We start from the raw sequence: 24,408 nt of genomic DNA on the forward strand, positions 1-24,408 counted from the left end.
AGACATAAAACTGGAGGCAGTTTTTAATCTCTATAAAATAAGTTCTCAAAGTATTTTCATTCTTGTAATTCTGCAAAGCACAACACCAGCACAATTACAACAGTTTAATGTACAGCAGACCTGGAATAGTCTGCTTCAGGAATTTCTTGTGATTCACCTAATTGGGATTTGGTGTGCTTAATCCCATTTCTACTACCCTGACAGTCCTATCAGCTGTGTTCTCCATTTTATTTGCTTCCCAGGAATGCAAAGCATTCTTAGTAGCTGTTTTATAGAAACTCTTGCTGCTCCACTGTCTCACAACAAGAAGTATTTTTGACAAAACCCTGTTGTGTACAAGAAAAGCATTTACCTCCAGATGATCAAACCCCTGGGAAGACATGAAGTATTCTCTCCAGTATATTTGCCTTCCTCTGCTCAGTCTTTATGTGAGGTGTTATTTTTGATACCAGTCTCATGTTCAGGCCATGGGAATTTGTACTTTGGCTCATTTCTGAAAACAGAAGCTGCATGAGGGCTTGAGGGAGCCTGAGCCATGCTAAGGTGAATGATCATTTGACCTCTGATTCATGCTGTGAGTAACAGGAACATTTTTCCAGGTAATCCATTAGTCTTATTTTCATATTATGCTTGCATAAATATTTGCAATAGCTTTTCTAAAGATGAAACACTGTGCAGCCTCTGTTGAGAAAATAATAGGAGGTTTGCACACCAAGGCCAGTGGAAACACCATCAACCCACATATCAGCTCAGCAATGTTTTTACTGAAATTGTCTGCAGATGGGTGACTGGAGTGCAATTTATTTTCACAAGCCATCATTTCAGGCACTTTCAGATGGCTTTTTATGCACATTAGTGACATTGCCCTGCATTAATTGCAGGTATTTTATTTATTTCTTTTATTTCTGTGCTGCTGTTCACAGGTTGAGGGGACACTACAGCATCACACCCTGGATAAGGCTGTGGGGACCTCTGGAGATTCTCAAATCCACCCTCCTGCCCAGACCAGGGTCAGGGAGAGCAGGTTGCTCACAGCTGCCTTCAAGTCAGGTTTTTGGAGAGGATGGAGAACCCAAAATCCCTTTGGATAACCTATTTCAGGCTTGGTTGTCCTCACAGTGAAAAGGGTTTTTCTTATGTTTAAATGGAATTTCCTGCATTTCAGATTGCTGAGTTTAACTCCTCTCCTTTCACTCCATACCACTGAGAAGGGTTTGGCTCCATCTTCCTTCCTACCCCTGGCAGGCTTTACACATTCCTGCAATGTTCACAATGGTCATCAGCAAAGGATAAACTGGATAAAAAAAAAAAAAAACAAACCCTGGAATTTCAGTTGTTTTAGCCTCTTCCTGCTTCACTGATTTATTTTACTTCTTATGGAACAATTTTACATAGCAGTACTGCCTGCAGACCTGAAACAGGCTGGAGTCTCCTCTGGGCTGGAGGAGAATAACAGTTCCTCCTCTCCTATTCTGTGGAATAAACAGAATTGCAACACAGACTGAATTAACCTCTGAGAATAAAGGCAGAGTTCCACTCTTTATGCCTTTATGGCCATGAGAAGTTCCTATGCTCCTTCTCACCAGGTTGACAGAATATACAAATAAGAGGAGCTCCAGTTTCCCCTCTGCACAAGGAAGATTTTGACAACAAAATAACACCTTCTTCCATTAATTTTCAAATTTTCTATCAGAAGAATATATTTAAATTCAATTTATAAATTAGTTAAAATAGCAAAAAGGCAAAGCAAAAAGCAAAAAGGTTTGGTACCAGAAAATAAGGAATAGAGAAGGAACTTCAGGTATATTAGCAGCTTGCTTACTGTCCTCCACCCCCACAGTGTGATGAGGGAGAAAATAGGAAGAACTACAGTGGGAAGGCTTGTGGGTCAAAATAAAGACACAGAAATCACTTATCAAGTACTGCTGAGAGGAAACCAAACTATCACCCTAAAGCTTCTCCTGTGCAGGTGAACAATCCCAGCTGTGCCAGCCTTTCCTCCCAGCAGAGCTGCTCCATCCTCTGCTCATCCTGGTGCCTCCTCTGGGCTCTCTCCAGCATCTCCAAATCTTATGCAAGAACAGGAAGGATCTTGGTGGATAAAACCAGGAATATTCACCTCTTGTTACAGAGGCAGCCTGGCCAAGTTGTGTGATTTACAGAACCCTGAGCTACTTAAAAAAAAATGATTTTCCTTTACTCTCCTGACAGCCTCTGCCTGTACTACCTACTTCAGTTGTTTTGCAGGAGTGCAGCAGCTCAGGGTCATTAGAAGAAGCAGGGCAGGACCAGCAATACCTCACAGCTGTATTGTACAGGCTGCAGGGACAGCAGAGAGTTTGTATCTGAAACCTTGAAAATTTCACATAATGACTTAAAGTTCTAGTGCAAGTCTGCATTTTAAAAGGCTGAAAAAAAAATTCCCTGTTTTGGCACATGACACTAAAACTTTGAATTTCAGCATTTTTTCAAAGGCATTCACATATATAACAGGAAATAATTCTGTGCATATTTAGTGAGCATTTATAGCAAGAGTCATCAATTCTGTTCTCTGTATCATCACAATATTCATTACAATGAATTTTAGTCTAGACAGTTTTTTTTCCTCATGATTAAAAATGTTTATTCATAAAATAATTTAGTTTCACATTTGGGAACTTTGTATAATTCATTTGCATTAAATAACAGTTTTAGTGGCTTTAAAAAGAAACTACTTATTTTCTGTATACACATCTCTTATAAAAGGACTTGAATATTTAGGTAGCTATCATTTATAACTGCTACCACCTTGGATTTCAGTGTAATTTATCAGGCTTTGTAAAAGTATTTCTGAAATACCTTGATTAAACAAACATTCCGTTGCTAGATTAATCAGAGCTTTCATAATATTTCCACAGAATATTTATTTGAATAAGGACTGGTTTTAACTAAGGTACCTTCATGATCAAGGACTGCAATAGGCATTTAATAAAACAACCAAATACTTGACTGCTTCTTCTCTGTGCTCAGACATTATTGCAGCTCCTGCTGACTAGATTAGAAGTGGTGTTAAGGAAGATTTAGATTAATGAAACAACATGTAAAATCATGGGAGAGTATATTAATAGAAAAACCACGGTTATCACATAATCTGTTCTTGTACCTGCCCATTAACACAGATTTATTGTGTCTTTACACAAATGAGTGCAAGTGTGCTTGACTCTAAAGGCTTGGGCCAAAGATTCTTGACATCAACAGAAAACTCTTGTGATTTCAAAGAGCTTTGCAGCAGAATTTATATCATCTGTGAAACAAACCTCTCATCCACAAAGATTTTCAGCATCAGATCTTCTAATTTAGTCTCCAACTATCAGCCTTCAGAACAGGGTTTGTGCGAAAAGCAGATCTGATCATTAACACAATTGGGCACCTGACTCTTTCCAGAGTTCCAGTGGTTTCTGCCTGTTCAGAACAAGCCTTGAGTCCAGGAGATCCAGAGACAGCCCTGTAACACTGCTGGCAGGCAGGGACACCAGGAATGAAGTCGCAGCCTGTTCCCAATAGGAAGGAGCACACCCTGTTGAAGGAATAAACATCCCCCAGAATAAGGCTGCTTTTGAAAAATTTAGATATACACAGACAAAGGAAAACCCCTGTTTTGAAGCAGTCTATACCTTAATTCTTTGTGCCAGTTTCCATCTAAGAAAGCTTCCCACCCCAATTAAGGTTCTTTTCTAGACCAAAGACAATGCTTTTGTTAATCTGTAGCAATGGGATGTGTTTATTATGAGGAAAAAATCACACAGACTCCATTTTCTTCATGGTGGAAAACCCCCCTTCTTTAGTCACATAACTCCTTTTTATACAGATTTACAGACCTCGTGTGACTCCAGTTGGTCAGTAACTTTCTTGCCAATTACTTTACTGGTTAATAACAAGTTGGTTAATAACCCTGTGTTAATTCATCACTCAAACCCCCGGGGTGTAGTGCCGGGAAAGTTCTTAGTGAGAGATAGTTTTCATTTTTCTAACGGTGTAAAAACACTTTATACAATTTCTAGTTGTTTTTCACCCAGGAATAGATTGTTATGTTAACCAACTGCTCACACCAGGATTGCTTTCACATGGGAGCTTGCAAAGTGCTAGCTTGCCTTAGAAGAAATGACAGGCTGGCCAGAGCAGGTCTGATCTTATGAGGCCTTTCTTTATAATTTTCCTACTTTACTGCAACAGTTTCCAGCCCTGCTTAAACCAGAATACCACTCAGATTTGTCGTGTGTCCTCTGCTGTCTCAGTGATCCAGGGCAATATGTAATGTGGCTGGCAAATAAATTCTGACAGCCAGTGCTGTACAGTGATTCTGACTGTCAGCCCCAGATCTCCACAAACTCTGAGGTACAGCCAGCACTGGGCACCCATTTTTACAGACCTGAAGCAAGGGACAGCATTTTCTTACTCTTTCTAAAACTTACACAGGTTCAGATCACAGAACTCAGCCGTTCTACTTTATTCAAGTGCTTCTCTTTTTAGGAAAAATTGCCCTGCATGCCATGTAGTTGCACTGCTCAGAGTGGCTGAGGAACTGGATTTGGGCTATGAGTAGGATACAGTCATCCTGAATATTTTCCCAGTTAATGATCTGTGTTAAAATAAACCTGCAACTTCATCCATTAGCACTCCTCTCTACAGAAGGGAAATGCAATCAAAACAGAAAAGAAAAAATTAGTTTTGGCTTCAGGGCATCATTGTTTTAGCTTGGAATCAAAATCAGGAAACTATCAACATTCCAGGACTGTAAATCACCTTAAATGGTGAGTAACATCACAGACTTGGGTGTCAATCTTGCTTCATATTTTTATTCCAAAGGCCTTATTTTCAGCAATTCACCTTTGAGTGCCTTAGGTGAAGTGTTCTCAATGTGAAAGCATTTACCTTTGACCAAATGGAAATACTCATCCATTGCTGTTAGATTTCTCATCTTAAACACCACTGTGAAAAGATGGAAAGAGATTGTTCTCCATTCAAACTCTCCTATCCACTTCCCTTTGGCTTTCTTAGTTAACTCTGAGGAAGAAAATTGCTTAGCTTATTTTTTAGTAATTAATTATATACAAGTATTACAGTGGCCTTTTACTCCTCCTCCTCCTGCTCAAAAAGAAATTAGTGCTGAAAATTACTGTGTGGTTTATTTTTTCCAAGGTACTCACTGTAAATCTTAAATTCATTGATCCTTCTCCAAGCAGTGGCAAATTGTGACATATTTCTCTATTACTTCCTGTCACTTTTAGCTACAGATAAACTGATGGTCTTAAAAACCCAGATGGGGATCTTTCTGCTAATGGCAGGGGTGTTTGCTCTCACAAAGGCATGAGACACCCAGGTTTTGGCAAGAAGCTCATGTACCCATGGGCTGACTTCAGGAAACTTCTCCTTCCAGCCATGCAGGATCCGCTCTGAAGGTGCTGCTGATCTGGAACCAAGCCCCCTCCACAGCTGCTTCCCCACATCCACACCAGTTTTCCTCACCAACTCAGCCCCAGGATTCCTCTGGCAGAGTCTCAGATGTCCTGGTCCTCAAAGTAGTTTAATCTTGGTGCAACAACTCAATAACAAAACCACAGCCTGAGCTGATGTCTTAGTGTTGGTCAGTGCTGGCTGATCCTTAAATGTGTGTTCTGCTGCCACTTCATCCATCTGAGAACTGCTCCTGCCTTTCCCTCTCTTCCAGCAGAGTATGGCACAATCCACAAATGGCAGTGCCCTGATGAACACCTGGGGAGCCAGGCCCCAAACTGCTCCACATCTGCCTTTGTCCACAAAGAAGAACAAGACACCCTTGTTAGCACAGAGCAGAATCAAGCACATGACATCGAAAGCTGGTGTCCTGGACATGGGTGGCACAGGTTAGCCAGACTCATTCTGAGTCTGAAGTGAATTTTAGAGTGAGTGTATATGGATGAAAAATCTAGATCCAATGAAACTACATAGGCCTGGTTTTCAGAATCACAGAATGAGCTGGATATAAGAATAACCTGGAAGGACTCACCAGGATTATCAAGCCAGTCCCTGTCTCTGCACAGAACCCCCTGTGCATCCCTGGCAGGTCGGGGCTGTGCCCATTCCCTGGGAGCCTGGGCAGTGCCAGCACCTCTGGGGAAGCAGAACCTTTCCCTGATCTCCAGCCTGACCCTGCTCTGCCCAGCTCCAGCCGTTCCTGGGCGCTGTCCCTGGCCCAGAGCAGAGCTCAGTGCCTGCCCCTCCTCTTCCCCTCCCAAGGAAGCTGCAGCCCCTGCTGAGCTCTCCCCTCTTCTCCAGCTGAAGATCAAGAACTCTCAGCCATTTCCCATTCAGCTTCCCCTTCAGACTTTCCCCATCCTCATCCTCATCCTCCTCTCAGCCGGCTGCAGATGTGGCAGTAGCTGGTGGCTTCCTTGCAGCTGCCCCCTGCAGTTTGCATTATTTAGGCACAGGCCTAACCTGGGGACTGTCCACAACAGCGGGGTGAGATCTGGCAAACTTGCAGCCAGTTCCTGCTGCAGGAGCAGCAGTGCTGGCAGGGAAGAGCAGGTTAGCAGGGAAGAGTAGTGCCAAAACCACTGATGGTGAAAGGATCACACTGACAGCAAACCTCCCCATCTGCCTCACCAGAGCCAATCACAAAGCTCAGGGACAAAAAGAAGCAGAATCTTCCCTCAGCAGAGGTCTGGCACCTTCAGACTTTCAAGAAGCTCCCAGCCTGCTTGCATGGAGTTGCTTCAGAGCCCAGGAGTTCTCAGGTGTGCAGGAGAAATGAATCAGGATTTCTTGACTCTCTGCACTGGGCAGTGTGAAGGGCTGGCAAATGCTTTTACAAAGGCATTTTGTATTGATGCTACAGTTTCTCTCTGACATATTAATCCACACACCAGCAAGTGAGAAATGAGACCTCAATTCCAGCTTGGATCATCTGGCCTGAGCTTCCACATGGATAAGAAGTGCTGTGATAGTTCTCTATAGCAGCTTAATTTCAAAATCGCTGAAGCCTGAAAGCCTCAAATGAGTTTTCCCTCTCTGAAACAGAAAATAAAACTTCAAGATCCAACTGTTGAAAAGCTTCCCTAAGTCTCCTGGGAATCACAGTGCAGTTTTATACAGTAATAACAGTCATCATACCCATAATTCTTAATTAGAATAAAGCTGTAACCATATAATATGGAATATGTTTTATGTACAACCTTTCTTACTGTTAATCTTAAAAATTATATTTAAAAATTGCTCTATTACATACAGAGTAGTAAATGTCTTAAAGCACACACCACATTGATAGTAAATATTGAATTTGAGGGGTGGAGGACAAAAATTTGAAGCAACCCTTCCCTTGACCATTTCAAAGACAAGATATAAGTAGAAACTGGAAGGTACCAACACTGTCCAACAGCAAAAAAAGTGATTGGCAAGGTCAGACTATTTCTAGAAGCAGCATTTAAACACTGGCTTTACTGAAACTTGAAAAAATTGGTAAGACAAGGGACAACAGAGTATTTAGAAATCAAAAAAGACTTAAGTAGAAAAAGGCTTTACTCACAGAGAGCATGAAAACAAAATTGATTCTGCAATTGACCCGAGATATTTGAATTGACAGAATTAAACCTAGTGTGTCCTCAGGAAAATCATGTAGTATAGTTTTACAATATTAGTGTATTGTCCAATTATCCTTCTAAAGATGCATAAATGCCCATTTTACTCAAATGCTTTTCAAAAAATCTGGTTATCAAAGCCTCATTTATTTTAATTGCTCAACTATCCTCGTTCCAACTGGTTGTTTAGGAAAGAGTGTAATAAAAAAAGAACAAGCAGTTGAAACGTTCTCTCTCAACAATTTACATGGAGGTGTGTTTTTATTGTCACAGCTTTTGATGGATTTCTTTTCCACATTTCAGAGTCATGTCAAAATCCAAATAAATTATTAGCGCTGCACATCCTGCAGCAAGGGATTTCAGTGCTTAACAAGGTAAATGCTAAATTTTATTATATTTTAAATTAATTGATGAGTACAGATGAGGAATGTCCAGGTCTGTCCCCTCAGTCTGTTTGCATTGAGTGTGTACTTGAAAAAAGACAGTTAATCTCCCTTTTTTTTGAAATTAAAAGTAGGTTACCCTACTTTGCATGTGTTTAAAAATCTGTTACTGCTGTGCAAGAGTAGGCAAAACACAACATTTTTGACTTTAACAAAGTGTAACACCTGAACAAGGTGAAAGGGCTGATTTTCAGACTGATTTATGCTTTGGCCTTTAGTTTTGAGAAATTCCTCTGTTATGCCCTGACTTGCCTGAAGATGGTACTGGCATCCCACAGACCTTCCTGCCAGCTCCAAAGCAGCACAGCACAACTCCATCTTGTCATCCTCAGAGCAGAGCTGAAACCAGCTCAGGCAGCTGCTCTGAATATTTGAATCCTGTTTCTTCTCTAATTTACAGTAATTTAAATCTAAAATAATAAGTTCTTCATGGTGCATTATTGTGCAAATAGCATTTAATGAACCTATTTTTTCTGCAGCTCTAAGTTAGCTTTCCAGAGTGAGCATTGCTACAGGTGGGAAAATAATGGGTGTTTCAGTTCTGTATCCAAACCTTCAAAAAATGAGGAGTGGCTTGGTGGGTTTCTAACAGAACTTGAGGATGGAAAAGGAGAGAGAAATGGTGAGGGGGAAACCATCCCTGCCTAGAGGCAACCTGCAATTCATCCCTTACCACAATAAAATAAACTGTTTAATGCAAAAAATCTGCACAAAACCACTGAAAAATGCTGTTTTGAGAAATAAATTAAGACGTACTTAAATTGAAAGGGTTATTTTTTCATACAGTATTTCACTTTGAAACAGATGATGAAACATTAACCACTTGCTTATTTCTGGAGAGGTTTACTAATTTTTTAATAAAAACCCTAAATCCTTCTTATTTAGGAGCAGGAAAACTGAGAGGAGTGATGAAGATCATATATATATTATAAACATATCTGTTATATATATATATCTGTATGATGCAGGTCATATATAAGTTATGGATAAAAGGCATAACTTAGAGTCAGCTGATGTCACTGAGCTTAAATGGCTTTGAATTTACATTTTTCAGCTTTCATCTTTTCAGTCTTTATATGAACTTGATAATTTTAACCTTTATTTCTTTATATAATTGATTGATACGCCAATAAAATATAAGCTTGTTTTAAGGCAAAAGAAATCCACAAAAAATAAAAAAACCCAAACAAACCTGAATGTCTTAATCTTCCAATAATGAAATGTAAAGGATTTTTGTTTAAACTAAAAAAAAAGAAAAATATTTGTATGTGCCAGCCAGCATCCTGGAGTCTAAAGGGAAATCTCTTTTTAATGCTACTTGGAGACAAATGATACAAGGCCTTGAGTGACAGGCTGTGTTCACTTTGTGCTGAAAACTGAGAGTGTGAGGCAATGTTCTAATGTCTACTCAAATGAGTGAACAGATTTGTTTGAATCAAGATGATTTTTGTGCTGTAAAATGACTCATTTTTTGCTATCAAAGATGATCTTGTTCATACATGATGCTGAATAGAAAAGCCAAACAAACCAACAACCCAACATATCAAGGGATGGGGCAGAGAAGGCAAAATTTTTCCAGATTTTAAAAGTTTCTACTCTGGTGGCAATGAATATTCACCTTGAAAGAACAATTGGATTAGAACAGAGAGCAGACTTGACTAATCTAATCCAAAACACCTAGGGAAAAAAACCCCAAAAAACTAAAGCTGACTCTATGGGTTACTATCTTCACTGGCTTCAGAGACTTCACTGGACACTTGTTTACATATAATGGCCAGATTTTTCTAACAAAAAGCCAAAAATGCACCATACATTTTCACAAGGATTCATAGATGTATGGAACATTTCCTTGCAAAGACTGGACAAAGGGGAATGGCTCCCAGTGCCAGAGGGCAGGGCTGGGTGGGAGATTGGGAATGAGGAATTGTTCCCTGGCAGGGTGGGCAGGCCCTGGCACAGGGTGCCCAGAGCAGCTGTGGCTGCCCCTGGATCCCTGGCAGTGCCCAAGGCCAGGTTGGACACTGGGGCTGGGAGCAGCCTGGGACAGTGCAAGGTGTCCCTGCCATGGCAGGGGTGGCACTGGATGGGCTTTGAGGTCCTTTTCAACCCAAACCAGTCTGGGATTCCATGATTCTCTGAAGTCCTGAGAAAGCAATTGTGGAATCTAAATGTGGATCTTCTAAACTAGGAGTAAAACATAACCTGTAAGCCTTTAAGGGTTGATATTTGAGTACCATCACACAGAAACACATATAAAACCTCCCCCTTCTGAGGAAACCCCACAGATCAGAAATAAAATCCATAAAATTAATTTGGCTCCCCTGGAAACTTGGAGGAAGGGTCAAAATTATATTATTTCTCCCAGGTCAGTAGTGAGACATACCATCATAAAAACCAGCCAGAAAACAGACCTTGACCTTTCCCCTAATCCAACTCTCTGCATCAATTTCCACTTCAGTTCTATTTTCATAAAGATTAAACAAAAGAACTGGATGGCAACTGCATCTGCTGCCTAACTTGGAGCCAACACAAGTGTGAGATTACCCCTTAGCTACTGAATAATTAACATCCTTCATACCAAATATCTGAAGGATTTCATGCTTCTATGGTGATAAGTTTCTGGAGTTTTGTCCATATTCTCTATTTTCCAGTTCTTCAGAGTTGCTGAAGGAAGCAAAGCTTTTCCATTCGATGGAAGGACAATGCAAAAAATGGCAACATCATGGTTTCACTTGCAGTTATAGAAGTTTTGAGTACCCAAGTGGGATCCTGAATATTAAAGGTTTTTTGAAAAAAGTTGTCTTGGACCAATTATTAATTGCCCTGATTTAATGATCTCCTGAATGATCTTTTATGTCCTATTGAAAGAATAATTTTACCACGAGAATCTTCCATCTTTCCTTCATTTCATGTGACCTGAAATCTGTTCTTCAGCAGAGAACACATTATCTATATCACTTGACTATTTTCTTCTTATTTGTGATCTTATATCTTTTGATGATATTTTTATTTGCTTGCATCTCCTTTGAAATTTGAATCCTTGGTCACTGAGATTGTTGTGATGTAGCTTCAGCTCAGCTTCACTTCATATTTTTCTGAAAGACAGGTAACAGAATAAAATGGTTCAGTGTAAACCACAAAGATTGTTTGCTGTTTTTGCAACATGTGCCCAAAAAGTCTTCTCAAAATACTTATTTGTTTAAAAGATGATTTGAGAGGTTTTGTTATTGCTGCATGCATTTCCCTTAATAGGGATTTCATATTTTTTTCATATTTTCAGACCATGTGTGCTTTAAATGGATTCATTCAGGAAGCATTTCTCTGAGTTATTGATGGCTCTAAATTAACACTGTAATAATTAGAAATAGCTCTGACCTCCTGTGCTTTTCTGATTTGTCTGGAGACTCTCACAGAGGACAGCAGAGAAAGGAGAGCTCTGCTCTTGTTATACTGCAATGATGCACATCCCTTCCCTTCCCTTCCCTTCCCTTCCCTTCCCTTCCCATTCCCAACACTTCCCAACACTTCCCAACACTTCCCAACACTTCCCAACACTTCATTTGTTGGATTCTTTTTCACACAGGGGCCAATGGGAGTTGCTCCCTCCGCAGCTGTTACACACAACCACACCACTACATCTCTGTCCTCTTTAGGATTTTGGTGCCAGGAAGAAATCGTGACTTTGCAGGGGAAAAGCCCAATGCAAGGCTCAGGTGAATGGATGCAGCAGGACACTGTGCACTTAGTACAATTAATTACATTGCAGAGTCAGAGCACTGATGGAGGCTGAGAGCCAGAACAAGGAGATTCTGAGACCTGCTGTCAAGGAGAAAAGAAGAACACAGATAATTGACATAATTCCTACTTTTTAACCACATTTAAGCTGTGTGATGCTCTTATTAAGATCAGACTTTTACCTGTCCCTTATTTCTTCAGTGAAAGAAAGTAATAAATTCCTGCTTCAGTAAAGCAGGTGAGTACACGGGTTCTGAGCAAGGCCCAAAAGACTTGTGCAGAACCCTTAAGGTTGGAAAAGCCCTCCCAGCCCATGGAGTCCCAGCTGTGCCCACCTTGTCCCCAGCCCAGAGCCCTGAGTGCCACCTCCAGCCCTTCCTGGGACACCTGCAGGGATGGGCACTCCAAAGCTCCCTGGGCAGCCCCTGCCAAGGCCTGAGCACCTTTCCAGTGAAAAAAGGGAGTATGAAGCCTCTCACTTCAAAGAACGTACATTTCCCCAGCTCTCAAACTTCTCTAACTGTTAAATCTATCTTGCCTTGACTGATTTCAGTCCTATTCCCTAACAGTCATTTCTATTCCCTGCAATTTCATAGGTGCTCAGTAATTCCCAGCTTCTAACTTCATTATGGGCATCATGGCATTGAAAGGTTTTGTGTGCACATTTCTTGCTGTGCTGGAAGTCCAGCACAATTTGCACCTGCTTGTACAGTTGACTGAGCAAAGAAATGTACTCTCTGTTCTCTTACCTGGAAACCAAAGCCAACCACTCGGACATGCAAGATGAATTTAAACAAAAGTTTTGGAGCTTCATACCTCCCTAGAAATCCATATTAAAAATTATTTTGCTCATGGAAGCCTGACTGTAAATGGCTTCAACTTCTTATGGCTTTAATTCCTGATTTCAGCCAAGTCAACAGAAGCATTTCTCAGTGATTTTTATTTTTAACCAATGTGTGTAACTTCTAATGGCCAGATAATTGGCAGCCAGGTTTGTATTTCAGTATTCTTACTGATATACTGAAAATATCCAAGACTACAGGATTCTTCTCCATGTTTTTTTAAGGCAATGTAGTTTATTTACATGGTTTAAGTAATGCAGCTGCATCCAGGGATGCATTCTAAAAATTCAGCAATTACCAAAATTGTTTAAAAGAAAGCTATAGCCCACATTTCCTTTACCTTATTACTAAAAATAACAGTAATGTTTTCACTTAGAGCAGTGCAGAATTTTTGTAGCTTTAATTTTTAAGCTCATCCAGCTCTCACTCTTTACCTTTGTATGTGTTGCATAGTAATATTATTATTCTTGGCTCTGCTTATAGCTTCATGAAAACTATACAACCTACTTTAGTATTCTTTAGTCCTTAACAAGCGAGACTGGGAATTGAGGAGTAATCACTAATGGTTATCTGCCTTTCCTATTTAAAAACAATAATGATGTTCACTCATCCTGAACAAGGACTTTAATTAATCATTGTAGTAATGCAGACTGGAGTCCCAGTGTTACTATCACTAACACAAAGCAGTAATATTAAGTCCTGCTTAAATGCTTTTATTCTGTAAAATAAATCTTTGCATCAAAGATCCAATAATTTAGTAAAATTAAAATATAGCCCCATTATTCTAGTTCTTACAAAATGTTCAAGCAGGTGTATTATTTTAGGCAGGTATTGTTTTTATCCTGTGAGAGCTGACAATTACACTATTTACAGGATATGTTTTCTGGCAGTGAATAAATAAATATATATTTATATGTATTCTCTCTGTATATTTTCCTTATACATATTTAATTCTTATATTAAGAGACAAACTTCTCCTTCTGTAAATATTTTCACTCAGTTTTGCAAGTTATATCTAAATTCCATAAAGTGTAGCTTAACCTCCAGGTTTCTTTCTTTGGGTTAAAGATTACCCTGTTTCAATGGCCATGGGGAGAACCCAACTTTGTGCATTACCTCCCAGACTGGTTCCCTGATTGACTGGAATGCAATCTTCACCTTCTGTTTAGATATGGCTACTACTAGCTAATAGCCTAATTAGATTAAAAGCTACCCAGTGCATCTTTTTCCATGTGAATAATTCAAATGCAATGACTAATTAAATTCTTAAGGGAAGCACACAGCTATTTATGCTGCTGCCTCAGAGTTACCATCACAGTGGCCACGCACACTTCTCCTTGTTCTGTCACATTCCAGAACATTCCCCCAGGCTGGGAACACTGCACAAGGAAGTGCTGTGCAGCTGAATTCTCTGGAGAGCAGGAATCAGTTGTGCAGGGACTTAACAAACTCCAGTTTCTAAGGAAGACAGGGAAAACCAAAAGGAAATGCATTTCTGCCGCAGCCTGAAATGGAAAGGGCCAGGTTTCATGTGCACTCTGCCCTGTACAGTGCCATACTCTGAAGGCAATGGATTATAGAATGTTACTGGGGTGTTTTGACACCTCTTTAGATGGACACCACATGTATTTATTTTTACAGGATTTTTATACTTTTTTTTGCCCTCAAGCCTTGCCACAGCTACTCAAGGAAAACTTTGGCTAGTATCAACTTTGCTTTCCATCCTAGATTTTCCACAGCTCTGGTCCTGCCAATAGAAGAGTGAGTCAGCAAGACACAGAGATGACAGTGTTAAAATGAAAATGAAAAATGAAATGAAATGAAATGAAATGAAATGAAATGACATGACATGAAATGAAATGAAATGACATGAAATGAGAAGAAAAAAGAGAAAAGGAAAGAAAAGGAAAGAAAAGGAAAGAGAAATAAAAGAAAGAAAAGAAAAAAGAAAAGAAAAAAGAAAGAAAAAAAAGAAGAAAAGAAAAGAAAAGAAAAGAAAAGAAAAGAAAAGAAAAGAAAAGAAAAGAAAAGAAAAGAAGAATGAAGGAAAGGTTCTTAGGTTTCCATTGGGTGACATGGCATTCCAGAGCCAGGGGCTGTGCTTTGCATTCCAGGCAGTTGTGAACAAATCTCTTGACCTCTGAATTTTCACTACCAAATTAGCAATGGTGGATGCTGACTTTTCCCTACCTAGATCATCAGGTCACAAACACAGGTATCAATCAGTGCCTGTTAGTCACCTTGGTAATGTAGAAATCAAAGCACTAAGTATTTGTCTAGCTGGGTAGAAACCTGGTATCAAGCTCTCAGCATGAAAATTGAATCTGACTTTTAATGAGGAGATTTGGATAGGTGGTCTGGTTTTGAACTTAAAAACACTGAGAAACACTTTCCAAGTGTATTTTTGTCCTTTTAATTAGAGCCTTTTCTCATTTTTCCAGTCCCTTTTAACAACCCTCTAATATTTTTTCAGCCTTGCTTTTGAGGGGCAGGCACAAAGTGAGGCAGATATACTGAACAAGGGGATATCAAAGCCTGAATTTCCCCTGTCGCTTTAACCACATGAAAGCTCTCCAAATGTATTCCCTTGCTCCTCTTAGTGGTTTGTATAATGAGATCAGTGGAAGTGAACACTAACATCTCCTTGTTCCATTTGCAGCTGCTGGGAGCTGAAGGATAGCTGTGCTATGGTAATGATTCTATTTGAAAAGGGAATATTTGCTACTGCATCCTTTCTTACAGGGTGGGTTTTTTTTTTTTTTTTTTTTTTTTTTTTTTTTTTTTTTTTTTTTTTCCCCAATGTTCTGACTGTGTTCTCAGTTTTGGGGAGGAAAGGGAGGAAACAGAAGAGCACTAGAAAAGGATGATCCCTGCCTCAAAAATTTAAAATCTGATGAGAAAGAAAAAGGGCAGAACTGGTGGTCTCAGAGGACAGAGAAAAAATTTATGATAGGGTAAGGAGGAAGGAAAGTCTGTGGTCGCTTATCAAATCAACTTTATCTGGAGCTATGATGTCCAAAACAACTTGTGCCAGTCTTCAGAACTGGAACCAGTAAAGCTCTGCAAGAATCAGAAAATCCCAGACTGGTTTGGGTTGAAAGGCACCTAAAGCTCATCCCATTCCAGCCCCTTCCATGGGCAGGGACACCTCCCACTGTCCCAGGCTGCTCCAAGCCCTCTGCAACCTGGCCTTGGACACTGCCAGGGATCCAGGGGCAAGTCCTGTCCTTGTCTCAAATATTCCTGACGTGCTCAATGCCCTCCCTACTACCTCCTGTATAAAGCATCTCTTCACATGCTAATCTTCCATACATATAGAATGATTTAACTGTTTCAGATATGTTTCACAGGTAAAGCCATGACAGCAATAAAACAGCGCAGAAAAAGGCTCCCAAACCTGACAGAAAATTGGATTTATTTGCTGGATGCTGCACACATACTGCTGTGGTACCACTCTGGGCTATAGAAGTGCTGCTTATTCACAAGCATGGAATGCTTATGCAAGAATGCACCAGCACTCCCAGACAAGATGCAAAGATTTCCTCAGAACAGCTGTTTTATGATAAATGGATTTTTATGGAAAAGACAAAATATACAGACTTTCCCTTTGATAAGTTCTGACGAGAAGCAATACAATTATTTTTTAAGCAGATATTCTTCTCCAGACAAAGTAGCCAGGAGGTGTGTCCTTTTAACATATTATTTTCTCTAACAATACCCAATTTTGAGAGGCTCACTCCCACTCCTGGGCAGTGCAGTTGTTAGTATCTCATCGGGGATCAGTATGGCTTAATCTTCGTTCTGAAGGAGAGCATCATTAGAGCTCTGTGAGTGATTTATTTTCTGATTCAGGTACTGAACCAGGCAATAAAAACTAACAAAAACTATGCAGATCAAATTAAAACTTAAACTTGCCGCTTTTTCTCCAAAAATTCTAGAACTTCAGTGTAGCCATGATATTATGGAAAATCCTTTGCTGGGATTTTTCCTCTCCTGAGAAGCTGAGGAGCCTCAGGAGAGAAATGTAAACAACTACTCTCTGCCCCTGTGGACTGCAACACGTGCATCCGGGATTGGTCCATGTGGATTGTTTTCCATTGATGACCAATCACAGCCACCTGTGCCAAGGCTGTGAGCAGTCACAGGATTTTTGTTATGCTAGTCTATTCTGTTCTTGTTGTAGCCTTCTGATCTCTCTGTTCTTTTAGTATAGTCTTAATGTAGCATTTTAATATGATATCTAACATAATAAATCAGCCTTCTGAAATGGAGTCAAGCCTCGTGTCTCCACACAAGGAGAGGAATCGTCAACACTTCAGAAGTTTAATTGATTTTGCTTTGCAACTTGAAATGACCCCATTTTGTTTCAGGGATCTCTTTGAAAAATAAAGAAAAACAAAGAGATAAAATTCTTAAACTGTGGGTAGATGAAATTCTGGTTGTATTTTATTGTTGGCTCAAAAGTCAGTCTAAGGCAGAGTAAGAGAGGAGACTGACTCTAAATCATCATCTTTAGGGAATTGTCAGCCTGGTTGAATTTGTCTCTACTTTACTAATTAATTATTTTTTTTCTCTGCATGTAGCTGGTACTGACTGAATTCAGAGATAAAAAAATCCAGAATAAAACTGCAAAAGGTCTTGTAGGAAAGCTGTAAAGAAGATTTACACTGACCAGACAAATGCATGACCAGGTAACAGCAACTAACAGCTGAGCTGTGCCATCCAAACACATATAAATGTCTGAATGTCAAATAATCAAGAGATCTGTCTCATTTGGGAGCCTCAGTGAGTTTACTTTTCAAAACCTGACTGGCATCACCTCACAACCTACTGAGAGTGATGGTGGAATACCTTGGAATGTCTTGTAGCATTCCATGACCAGGAAAAGCCTCAGAAATCTCTCTTAGCAGCATTTTACTCTTTCAAATCCGAGAACTCAGACATTTAGTAACATTGTTAATTCTTTTTCTCTAATTACAGCATGAGTTAAGTGACTGGGTGCTTAAAATGTGAGAACAGGCTGTGGTCAAAGAGCTTGGAATGGCGACTTTGAGGAAATACATTTTTTTAGGGGTGCTTGTGTTCACTAAACCAGGATCAAGCAAACTGACATTAGGAAATACATTCACCTCTCACCTTCCATGGAACCAGAGGACAGTTTGGGTTGGAAGGATCATTCCATCTCATCCCTGCCATGGCAGGCACACCTTGCAGTGTCCCAGGCTGCTCCCAGCCCCAGTGTCCAACCTGGCCTTGGGCACTGCCAGGGATCCAGGGGCAGCCCCAGCTGCTCTGGGCACCCTGTGCCAGGGCCTGCCCACCCTGCCAGGGAACAATTCCTGTTTCCCAAGATCCCACCCAGCCCTGCCCTCTGGCACTGGGAGCCATTCCCTGGCTCCTGTCCCTCCAGCCCTTGGCAATTGTCTCTCTCCATCTTTCCTGCAGCTCCTTCAGGCCCTGCAGGGCCACCCTGAGCTCAGCCCAAAGCTTCTCCTGTGCAGGTGAACAATCCCAGCTGTGCCAGCCTTTCCTCCCAGCAGAGCTGCTCCATCCCTCTGCTCATCCTGGAGCCTCCTCTGGGCTCTCTGAGCAGCTCCAGGTCCCTCCTGTGCTGGGCTCAGGGATGGAGACAGCACTTTTGGTCGCAAAAACTCCCAAATTTAGGCAAGGGGATGATTTGAGTTGTTTCTAGTGTTTGTTGATTAGTTAGCTCTTGGCATCTGTGAATCTGCCAGCACTTGTTAGCTCATTTGAATATAGAATAGAAAAAACCCTTTTCCCTTGCTTTTTGTAAATGTTTGATGCAGTATGTCATTTAACATAGTCACAGTCAAAAAAATTGGATCAAACACCAAAATAGTTGCTTTGTTTGCCAGTCAGAGAACAATGCCAGTTGTCAGAATTTGAATTATTATAGAGCCATTTGACAGGTGTACAAAAAAGACTGTGCATTTTTGACTTGCCTTGTATTGCATCAGCAAATAGAATTACTTAATAGCATTAGTATTGTGTTATATTGTACATTTCTATTTCAGTTACAGCCTTTGTACATTGCCTGTCTTTGTACTTTACACATGTAACTACATTATTAAAATGAAAAATAAAACATTGAAGTGCAAGCTGCTTCATTAAAAAATATTTCTATGGTACATCTCAAAAATATTTTGAAACGTGAACAATTATGGTAAAAGAAAACTCCACATGCTAAAATTTATTTTTAATTATTGCACAGAATCCAAGCCTCCTAGACTGGTTTGACTTTGAAGGGACCTTAAAGCCTTCCAGTGTCCCAGGCTGCTCCCAGCCCCAGTGTCCAACCTGGCCTTGGGCACTGCCAGGGATCCAGGGGCAGCCACAGCTTATATAAACACTAAACTTTTTATTTATGCTATACAGTTAAAAAGGATTGATCAATCAAATTTGTTATTTGAAATATCATTATTTCTATTAGTGGGACCCAAAGGAAATCAGAGCAAAAACAGGATGTTGCTCATGGGGAGGAGTGAAAACTGAACCTGCTCAACAGTGAATGGGGATGTTCCTCTCAGGACATCTGATCATAGCTCTGTTTTTAAGCTGAAAGCTGATAATAGCTACCATTTCAATTTTTGGCAAATAATTTGTTGCAGCTGTAGTTGTTCACATGCATCATTAACAGCCAGGGCATACATGGAAAAAATTCCTGTCCTTTGCAGGGTATTTGAAAGCTCTTCTGCTATAAAACTTACTACCCTAGGCGATGAAAAATTTCCCAAAGTATTTCTAAAGTATTTCCAACTCTCCAAGAAAACAAAAGTCCAATGTACCTATTGGAATTTGTCACAGTGGTTACAGGCAACCACAGCTTCTGTTTACAGCGTAGGATTATAAATAATATTGAAATATCATTCAGTTTGAGTCATTCTCCAACACTGCAAAGAGATGGATGGTCTCCAGGGTAAGGTTGTCACAAAAAGGAAAATCAAACCAGCTGAATAATACAATAAGTCTGTGTATCAAGCCAACTCAACCAAACACTGATAAGAACTGTGGCAGGCTTTGAGGAGCTGGCTGACAGATTTCATTTGTCTGAGTTCAGATCCTGCCCCAGTGTTGTATGTCATATCCTCCCACCATGCCTTTGGTGATCTACCAGCACCCCTCCAGGTGCTGTCAGGGGATTAGAAGGAGTCTGCCAGTTAAAATGCTTGAGTGGATAATTCAAGAGTACAAGTAAAGAGCCCATTTCATTTATTTTTGTGTTTTTAATACACCACAGAACTGACACATCTTTTGCATTTGGCTGTGTGATGACACATATTAAATTTTAGGACACAAATGTTTAGTTCAGTGTTAAAATGGGACATTTGACATAAATAGTAAAGAGAATGGAAGATGAAGATGATTGGGCCCTTTGACAATATCAAGAGTTATCTTTAAATTTGTCGTACAGATGCAACATCTGGAGCCATGTATCAGATATTACCAGTGCCCCTACAATTTAAACACAAAGGCTTGTCCACCTGCACAAAATAGAAGTTGCCCTGTGTTTGCTGCAGTGTTTCCTCTGTGACTTCATTTCCTCAGGGATTTTAACTTTTACTTTCTGCATTCACTCCACCAAGGTAACAGAACCCCAGGATCACTGAGGTTGGAAAATCCCTCCAAGGCCCATGGAGTCCCAGCTATGCCCGATGCCCACCTTGTCCCCAGCCCTGAGTGCCACCTCCAGCCCTTCCTGGGACACCTGCAGGGATGGGCACTCCAAAGCTCCCTGGGCAGCCCCTGCCAAGGCCTGAGCAGCCTTTCCGTGGGGAAATTCCTGCTGGTGTCCACCCTGAGCCTGCCCTGGCCCAGCCTGAGGCCGTTCCCTCTGCTCCTGTCCCTGTTCCTGGGAGCACAGCCCGACCCCCGGCTGTCCCCTCCTGTCAGGAGTTGTGCAGAGCCAGAAGGGCCCCCCTGAGCCTCCTTTTCTCCAGGCTGAGCCCCTTCCCAGCTCCCTCAGCCCCTCCTGGGGCTCCGGCCCCTTCCCAGCTCCGTTCCCTGCCCTGGACACGCTCCAGCCCCTCCAGGGCTCTCTGGCCATGAGGGCCCAGAGCTGGCCACAGGACCTGGTGACCCATAAAGAGTTATATTTCACATTCCTGTCTAATGTGCATTCCTGAGTTCTGAATGAGTTTTAAGAAGAAATTCAGATTACTTAAGCGGATATCCAGAGACACTCTGGTGCATAAATATCCAGCTGATGATTCACCACCCTGCATCTGCTGTGCCTACTCTGGCAGTCCTGGTTACACTGGTGCTTCCATAGCAGCAGCAGGTACCTGCACTCAGGGAGCTGCACCACACCGTGCACAAACACAGCTCGACAGCAGCTGTGCTTCGTTTTGGGAAGCAGCTCTGGTGAGTTAAACACTTCAAACAACCCAATATATACGTTTCCCACTGCTCCACTCAGCAGGAGCACCGGCTGCAGCATCATGAGCAGCAGCTGTCTACACCAGCACACAGACACATTCCCAAAATCCACTACTCTCCACTCCATGTCCTTCCAGGGATGAGAACAGTGTGAACAAATCCTCCTGTCAGAAGCTCAAGGCTTCAGGTTTTGAGCTTCCAGCTCCAGCAGACACAAATTCCCATCTCATTTTACACAGATCTTTCCCCACATTTGCCTACACAAAAGATATGTAAAACAATAAAAAACCCAATTAAAAATAAGTAATCAAAATAGCACATTTTGTGAGTAAAATTCAGCATCACACATTTGATGTGAAATCTGTTACAATTTGAAAACCTAATCTAAAGCTTATAACAGTTTCAGAAAGCATTCTTATATCTACCTACTGGATAGGTATGTTTTAATTGCAAATTCTTTGCTTACAGGAGAAGTCTTTGGACATTATCAACACCTTGAACAGAAATGGGAAAGGATAACCTACAGTTTAAAATTTAATGGCGCTTTTATTTCAGATCAAAGTTGAAGGTTTTGCATAGCACTTGTGGTCTAGTTCCACGGGTTCCTAAAATCAAAGGAATAAAATTCAACTTCAACATTATTCATAAAAAAAATTTATATATATATATATATCTCAGCAAATGCCACTTTATGTCTATTGAAATGACAAGAATATTCATTCCCATAGCAGTTCTAAGTTCTTTCGTAGACAGATCTCCTGAAGCAGGTGGACAAAGGGCAAACATCCAAAAATTCCTGAGGTTCCAAGTGCACCTGAGCTGTGCATCACAACAGAGACACAGCAACCTAACTGTAGAAGAAAAAAGAATTCTAAAATTCCAGTTCACATCCAGTCAAGACATACATCTACATTTTCATTTTTTATTAAAGGTTCTACATTTTCATTTTTATTCCTTTTAAAATCTTTACCTTTCTATTTGTGAGCAAAAATAATAGGGTATGTGAATGAAAATATCTGGAAAGAAAGAAAACAGTAACTGAAGCTGCCTTTAATCAGCAGCACTCAGGAATAAAAGAGCTGCCAGGAAGCTGTTTAAATGCACTGGAGTTACCAGTCCAGCATGATGCCAGAATGCCTCTGGCAGCGCTGTTTTGACACACTGGTAATGTCTGCAACTTGTTAGCAAGGGTTGTATTAAATCATCTTGTCACCAATTCCAGCTTTTATCAAGTTAACTTAAACAAATCCACCACTTAAAATAGAAAAAATATTTTTTTGTAGAGTAAGTTCAGATACAACATCTTTGAAATCTCATTTTCCTGTCTATATTTGGGACCAGACTTGTGTGTGGAAGACAGAAGAAAAGATAAGCTCCTTTTTTGTTTTAATAAAAAAAAAGTATAAAATGGAAAAATGAAATTATTTTTCACTTCCCAACTTTAAAAGCACTGCCTTTTAAATAATGCTGATCTTAGCCAAAAGGAGAAAAAGCTGGTGGGTGGTACAAGATTTAACACTGAAAGGAAGCTCTCTGTAAGAAACAACATTTTTAAAGAGTTTACACTTAGTACTGTCGGTCATGGTTTGTAATTTTGCACCTTTAATACTTTAGGGTTGCAACATCAAATCAAATAAAACAATTAGGTGTAATAGTGAAGCCAAAGGATGCGTATGAAGGATGACACAAAACCCCTGGGTGGCAGCAGCAGATGGACTGGTGGCATGACAGAGCTGTCAGGGTGACTCTGACCCTGGAAAAACTGGAATTTCCAGAGAGGAGGGGCACTGACTTCCTAAGGCAGCACAAACCAGCACAGCCTCCTGAATGAACACACATCTATCGATGCAGGGCAGCCCCCAGCCAGGGTATAATGTGCTCTGACTCCATGATTTCAGAAGGCTGAACAAATGCTTTATTAAGCTAAATTGTAATATGTAAGCTATAGTGTATATATAATATTGTAATATTAAGCTATAGTGTAATATGCTATATTACACTAATACTGCACTATATTAAAGAGATACTTAAAAGAGATACTAAAGAAAAACCTGTGGCTGTCTGAGACAGCCAGGACACAGCTTTGACCTAACTGGCCAATCAATCCAAACAACCACCACCAGAGTCCAATTAGCAAATCATTTTAGGTAAACAATCCCCATAACACATTCCACATGTGCCAAACAACAGGAGCAGCAAGTAGAGATAAGAATTGTTTTCCTTCCTCTTTCCTTGAGCTTTCTCACTGCCTTCTCCAGGAAAAACCTTGGGAGAGAGAATTATGTCTCTCTCTGTTCAGAGAATGTGGATACCACACATATCCACATGTCCTAAAGTTTGTGAACTGTGGGAGACGAGCAAACCACAATATTTGCTGTTATCTAAGCCCTTTCATAACCCAAAAGTGCAGTAGAAGTGTTTCAGCAATTTCTAGTTAAAATATTTGAGAACTATTCTGACATAAGCCTCTGCCTTCCCTTCACTAAAATAAGCATCATTTCAGTAATCATTATAGATTAAATTATGTGTCTAAGATGTTTTTTTCACTCCTAAATTTAAATTTAAACTGCTAACAAATAACCTGATAAGAAACTAAAACTGATGACTTTTCTCCCAACCATTTCTCACTTTCTTAAACTAAATTATGCTATTTTTGGCCAGTTTGGCAGAAATTGACCGTAGTTCATCTCTCAAGGATATCAGTCTCTTGGGCAGAGCAACCCCAAACTGGGAAGGGATGAGTGGATGCAAGGCCATATTCCAGCAAAATTTATGGATAGAGAGAGCTGCTGTGTCTCCTGGCTCTGAACTCAAGGTATTTGGGTCAAGCTTGAGCTTCTTAAACTTTCAGAAAACTGGGAAAGTTACTGTAGCTCTCAGAGGAATGGGCCTTCCTGTGTTCTTCTGGGTGAATAAACAATACAATTGTTTTGAACGAGCTATTTTGAGTCACTTGAATTAGCAGGAGTTCCCAAAGGAAATTTTCTTACTCATGGTGAATCCAGTTGGGATTGCTCTGTAAGCACAGTTTTAAAAGAGGAGATTGTGAGTACAGGATTTAGCCTGAGAATGATTAATCCCAGTGTTGTACGCCTGTGACTTGGAAGGGAGGTAGCAAATGTTCCTGTACTGAAGTGTTTGAAAAAACCTGCAAAATTCTTCTGGAGTAATTGTGTTCCTCTTCCATGAGGAGCATTTGTTAAAGCTTTACAATTCAAAGTGGGGTTTTACACTCTCCTAAATGACCAGCTTTGCCAGCCAGACCCCTCTAAACAAAACATTAACTCTGAAGAAAACTCACCTCCACTGGTCACAGGCGAAGGCCACCAAATACCTAACTAAACCTGTTGGTACTTGAATTCTTCCTCTTGTCTTTCAAAAATAAAGTACCTCCTT

This window comes from Onychostruthus taczanowskii, unplaced genomic scaffold (assembly GCF_017590055.1).
Source record: "Onychostruthus taczanowskii isolate IOZ18803 unplaced genomic scaffold, ASM1759005v1 scaffold130, whole genome shotgun sequence".
In the NCBI taxonomy this organism is placed as follows: Eukaryota; Metazoa; Chordata; class Aves; order Passeriformes; family Passeridae; genus Onychostruthus; species Onychostruthus taczanowskii.